The sequence below is a fragment of the Ostrinia nubilalis genome, chromosome 19 (genome assembly GCF_963855985.1).
Source record: "Ostrinia nubilalis chromosome 19, ilOstNubi1.1, whole genome shotgun sequence".
Taxonomy (NCBI): Eukaryota; Metazoa; Arthropoda; class Insecta; order Lepidoptera; family Crambidae; genus Ostrinia; species Ostrinia nubilalis.
The window spans coordinates 2,557,837-2,563,836 of NC_087106.1; positions in this window are offsets into that span (position 1 = coordinate 2,557,837).

Consider the following 6,000-nt stretch of genomic DNA (forward strand, 5'->3'; position numbering starts at 1 on the left):
GCGCGCGGGGACTCCGCGCGCACTTCGGGCCTCATCGTTAGGAGGCGGACACCCCCGTGTCCACCTCCATAAGGTTAGCCGCCGTGCCATTCTGTGGCACCGACTTAGGCTTTTGCGGCGGCTGGGGGCAGTTTTTTGCCCCCAGAATGTGCTCCGGCGCCTTCCCAGCCGCTACGCATAAAAGGCAGCGGGGGTCCTTGGCCGAGCACACCTTGGCCCTATGGCCCTCTTCTCCGCAGCGGAAGCAGAATCCACTGCGGTCAATTCCAGCTGTGCACTTGAAGGCCGTATGGCCAGTGCCCCAGCAGGCGACACACCTAGACGGCCTCGGTTTAAGCAGGGTTATCTGCACCGAAGCCCACCCTATCAGTAGCCGGTGGCTCTTAGCCAGCTCCTTCGCTGCTTGAGCAGGTACCCGCACTATGACACTGCGGGTGTCTCTGGCTTGACTGATTTTACCCACTGATATAGCCTCCAGTGGGCAGTTCGCCTTACTCGCGATAGCTGCCGAGACCTCCATTGCCCCGGTGGAGTCATCAAGACCCGTGAGACGGAGGTCTTCGGACTTTATCGGTCGCCTAATGGTTACCGTGTCCTCTCCGAAAACTGGCACTGCTCGCAGAGCGGCTGCCAGTTTGTCTGCCTTTTCCTCTGCATCTGAGCTGGATAAAACCAAGAGTTTTGTGGCTGACTGACTCGGTTTAAACCGAAGGCCGTCCATTATGCCTAATTTGGCTAGATCCACCTGCTGTCTGGCCATGTGCATGAACCAGACAAAGTCGCGAGGTGGATCACATCGGGCGGCCTCCGGAGTCATAGTGATGGCTATGGCCGATGTCCGTGGGACGCGCACCCTCCGCGCATTACCCTTGGTGCGGCCAGGGCCGGTTCTCTGATTTTTGGCCGGTTGCGGCTTAGCTGGGAGGGCCGTAGTTTTGCACTTCTTCTTCTTCTTGCCCCGCTTCACCACCTCAGACCAGCCGGCATCCATGGAAGCTGGCGGCGGTGGCAAGGGACGAGGAGCCACTGGATAAGGCGCGGGGGCAGATGAAACTTTGCCCCGTTTTCTTCGAGCGCGGCCCCCCGATGCAGATGACGCAGGAGCCACGGCTGCCGAGGAGGGCTCAGCAGCAGGGGACAGTGTAGGCGCCGTCTTGGGGTCGGAACACACCTTATCGGAACGAGTAGTTCTCGCACAGGGAGGCGCCGCTGCCTCCGTTAGAGTGGCAGGCGCAACTCTTTTAGTCCGTGTGGCAGGGCCAATGGATGTTGTCGCAGCAGGGGGTGAGGATACTTCGGCTGGTGCCGGTCCCTTTACTTTGTCGGACGCGAGAGAGGGGCGGAGGCGTTTCTCCGGAAGGAGGCGATCCTCTATGCCCTTCAATTTGGCATCCATCATGGTCCCCATCCGGACCATGAGATCTCTCTCCATTTCCTCCACCTGGGTAGTACAGGCTACACAATGCCTGCATTAGCCCAACCTTATTACGCGACCAGCAACGTGGCGAAATTAAACAATGACCCAGTTACATTACCTAGCTCACATTTTGCACCTAGCTCAGGGATGGCGAACTTTTATGTACTTATCAAATTATCAATGTGCCACTTTTCTAAAAAAGATGTAGTCATGAACGTGCTGTCAAATAACACCTAATATTATCAACTAGCGGCCGCCCGCGACTTCGTACGCGTGGATCCCGTTTTACCTTCTTAGGGGTGGAGGTTCGTAAAATCTGTTCTTAGTGAGCACCTACGTTCTAAAAGGAAAATTTGAGACTCCCATGCAAAATTTGAGACTCCTACTGGTGGTGACAGGACCTTACTCTACAGTGGCACTAACTGGTGAGGGCAAACACGATACCCCTTATTCAAAACACATTATTTACTGTTTTATTTTATAGTGAACTAGTGACCCGCCCCGGCTTCGCACGGGTGCTACGTATATTAACCATCCTCTTGAATCACTCTATCTATTAAAACGAACCGCATCAAAATCCGTTGCATAGTTTTAAAGATCTAAGCATACATAGGGACAGACAGCGGAAAGCGACTTTGTTTTATACTATGTAGTGATTTTGTAATTAGTGGCCTAAATATTGTGGGTTTGCCATCCCTGATCCCAGCTGTATTATATATAGTAACAGAGTGCCACGTTCAGGAGTCCAGGCCAAATCTGCTGCCAAATGGTTGTGCTAACTGTACATTGAGGTTGTTAGTTTTTAACTGTAGTTGCTGTGATTTTGATGCACAAAAGAAAATATTTAATTGGCGTTGGACACGTATATCCTAGAGTTAAAAATTTGAATCATTAAATGTGTTATTAGTACGGCAAGGCATTATGAAAATTAGGCAGTGTCTACTTCTACTGATGGATGGACGTTCTGCCCAAGCGTTTAGCTTATGATTTTAAATTTATTTGTTAGAGCTATAAATAAAACTTGAGAACCTTATTAATTTACTGTGAAAGTTGAAGCAATCTATTTAAATTTTACAAAGCAACTTTTACAGAACAAAAGTTGTTAAGCATGTAGGTAAAATATAAGTTATAGACAGTCTGTCTTTTCTACATTTTCTATTCTTTGCCTAAACACTCTTACCTCTAAAAATAAGTGTTGTCTACGCCACATTAAAGCAGATCGTTTACAGCAAGCGAATGGATTCACAAACAACTTTACGTTACCTTTCATTATAAATACATCCATTGCAACGGTTCCGTGATCTCAAAATAGATGCGCGTGCGTCTTTGACCTGTCTGACTATAATTGGTCTTTGAAGATGGAATAATGGTAATGACCTGTAGTATTTTATTTAAAAGAGTGCTACCATTATTATTCTGTGGTGCTACAAACAAATCTGGGGGCATGGAAGAGCCCCCGCCAAGACGAGCCGAGCTTCGTCGATTTTTTGGGTTCCGTAGTCCTGACAAGGAATCCTTATAGTCTCGTTATGTCCGTCTGTCTGTCTGTCCATCCGAGATTTTGCTTGGAAACTAAAGTAATTTTTTGCTCTTGAAATATACTGTGGTATCGACGGACAACTACGGAACCCTACACCTTTTTTACTTCACTATGGAATAAACCAGATAATGTAAAAATACTTGGGGTACGGCCAAACCACTGCTTAGGTATACGGCCTTTATCGTGTAGAGTTTGTTTAGTTCTGGGTTTACGCGTTTCCGGGAATATTCCTACCTCTCGTTCCCACACCTGAAACTCCTGTTTAGCCAGGATCTACTTAGGGCGTTAGATTTAGAAGCTGGCTCTACATGAGATCTGATAACTTTTTTACAATGTTAGCTATTATGGTCTCTTCTCTTCTTGGCTACATTTTTTTTATCCACAATGAGGAAGCTCTTGGCCTATATCTCACCTGATGGTAAGTGATGATCAGGCCGAAGGTGGAAGCGAGCTTCACCCGGAATCCTCAACCACGGAGGAACTGGCTATCTTACCTTTAACTGCCTATCATATATTATCTCTAATTTTACTTGAAAATGTTTTTGTTGGGGTTAGTTATTATGATGTCTATGTCTTTTGCCTTTTAAATAGACTATTGACATGAAAGTATAACGATATATTTGTTTAAAAAGGTCAGTCTTTAAAAAACGTTCACAGGGTTACTAAGGGTTAACGATGTTTTTCTCGGTCACAGATTGATTGATATTACTAAGCTATTTGAGTTTTTTTGCAAGTCAGCATTATATGAGAAAAAGATCGATGTAGTCGATGAAAGAAAACACTTTCAATTTTTTATTTTTCAGTTATGTATTCAGAATCTATTTTACGATTGCTAGAACTGAAATTTCGATTTTTTTGTCTAAGGGACATGTCGCTGAGTTATTGGACAGATTAGTATTTCTATTACAATAACTAAGAGATTGCGACTGATGGAGATAAAAAGGTGATAATTTGCAATTTGTATCTGAAAGTCGGTCGTTTGGTGTAGTGGTTCAGAACGGACTACATGCCGAGAGGTCCCGGGTTTGATTCCCGGCCGGGCTGAAATTAAAATGATGAATTTTAATTTATGTGACGGGTCCGGGGGTTAATAAGTATATTTTTTTAAATATTTTAATACTTTTATTCAGAACAACAAACTATTACCTAGATTAGTTATTAGTAATTAGGTATGTATATTAGCCCTTTCGGACCGCGCGCTCCAATACAATTGTGCGGGTTACAAAATCGAGATTATCTCATTAATTTTACATCGGGAGTGGATGGGCTTAGTATCGTACGATTGTGCGGGATGCGTTCTTTCACCTCCCGTGCAAATTTTGTCCGAAGTGAAGTTGGTGAGCAGGTTACAACCTGTACAGTTCATGACTGATTGCGCTCCCCGACTTGGCGAAAGAAACTACCTACTATGGTTTTATTTTGTAATTGTAGTAATATACAAGTTATTGATTAGACAAATAGTTAAAAATAGCATCTTTTTGTGATTACAGTGACTACTTGTAAGCAAAGGCTTTGGCGTAACTGCTTAACGAACTTTACTGACACAATTGTATCGACGTGGGCCCTACAATACCTTATGCATATTTTAAGTTTCTCATAATTATTAATTTTTCATGGTTTCCGCACCATGTTTCTGATTTTAAACGACGCTACTATCGTAGAGATGCTCAATGCATCTGGGGATGAGAGCGATGACACCGACAAAAGCTAGTTTCGACTACTTCAGATGAACTACTCCTCTTATTCTGATGAAGGTTCAGACATTCATGACGATACATACCTCTGAGTATGCAAGCGGCATGGCAGACGAAGCCCTTCTATCGTCAACATCTTCCAAGAGATGCTGTTCATGATCCAGGAGATATTAAAACTCCATAGGAATATTTTGAGCGCTATATTTACTGTTGAGCTCATGGAACATATGGTTTTGCCCACAAATCAATATTAAATGGCAAATACTGGTATAAAAATTAAACCTGTTTATTCCTTTTTTCGGAATACATGCCATTGATAAAATTTGGAAAACCTTTACAATTTTGACCCTCACAATTGTACGTAGGAAGTGAAAGGCCCAATTTGATACAATTGTTGGTATATGAATTTTCCAAGATGGCGGCGGAAAATCTGAAAAATTATAGCAGATTTGTAATCTGCGGCCCCAAATTACCTAAAATACATGTTTTAAATTACAAATTTCTTTCTAGTTTAAGCGCGGGTCCGAAAGGGTATTGTATATTGTGTATGTATTTACAAAAAAAAAAGTATTTAAGTATGTTCAAATCCGTAGTCTAGTGCCCATAGTACAAGCTTCGCTTAGTTTGGGACTAGAAGCGTAGCGTAAAATGTCCAAGGATTTTTATTTAATAACTGGAAGTTTTCCTTGCCAACGCCAACGTGATATAAAAATTCTCGATAAAACTTTAGATTTGCCTTTTTGCGATAAGGCGACAAAGTGCATTTCAGTTTTTAAACTGAAAATAGGTAGGAGGTACTAATGTTCTCGAAACACGACATGAGACCTAGCACCGCTAAGGGTAACACGACAAAACAGGGGTTCAATGAACTCTATGTCTGTAGACAAAATATTTTAGAGGGTAGTTTCAGTAGTTTTCATAGGGTTTCGACTAATAATGTTGTTTTCTGAATTCACACATTGAAGGAGGTACACAGAGTTCGTTCGTTCGTTCGTTTCAGCCGAAAGACGTCCACTGCTGGACATAGGCCTCCCCAAATACTTTCCATGTTGCCCGGTTGGTAGCGGCCCGCGTCCAGCGCCTCCCTGCTACCTTTATGATGTCGTCGATCCAACTTGTGGGTGGACGTCCCACGCTGCGTTTTCCGGTACACGGCCTCCACTCCAGAACCTTGCTACCCCATCGGCCGTCAGTTCTGCGTACTATGTACCCTGCCCATTGCCACTTCAGCTTGCTAATCCGTCGGGCTACGTCAGCGACTTTAGTTCGTTTACGGATCTCCTCATTTTGAATAGTATGAACTTGTTAAAAAAACTGAAAAAAATTCGTTTTCGTTTATTTGTTTTTCA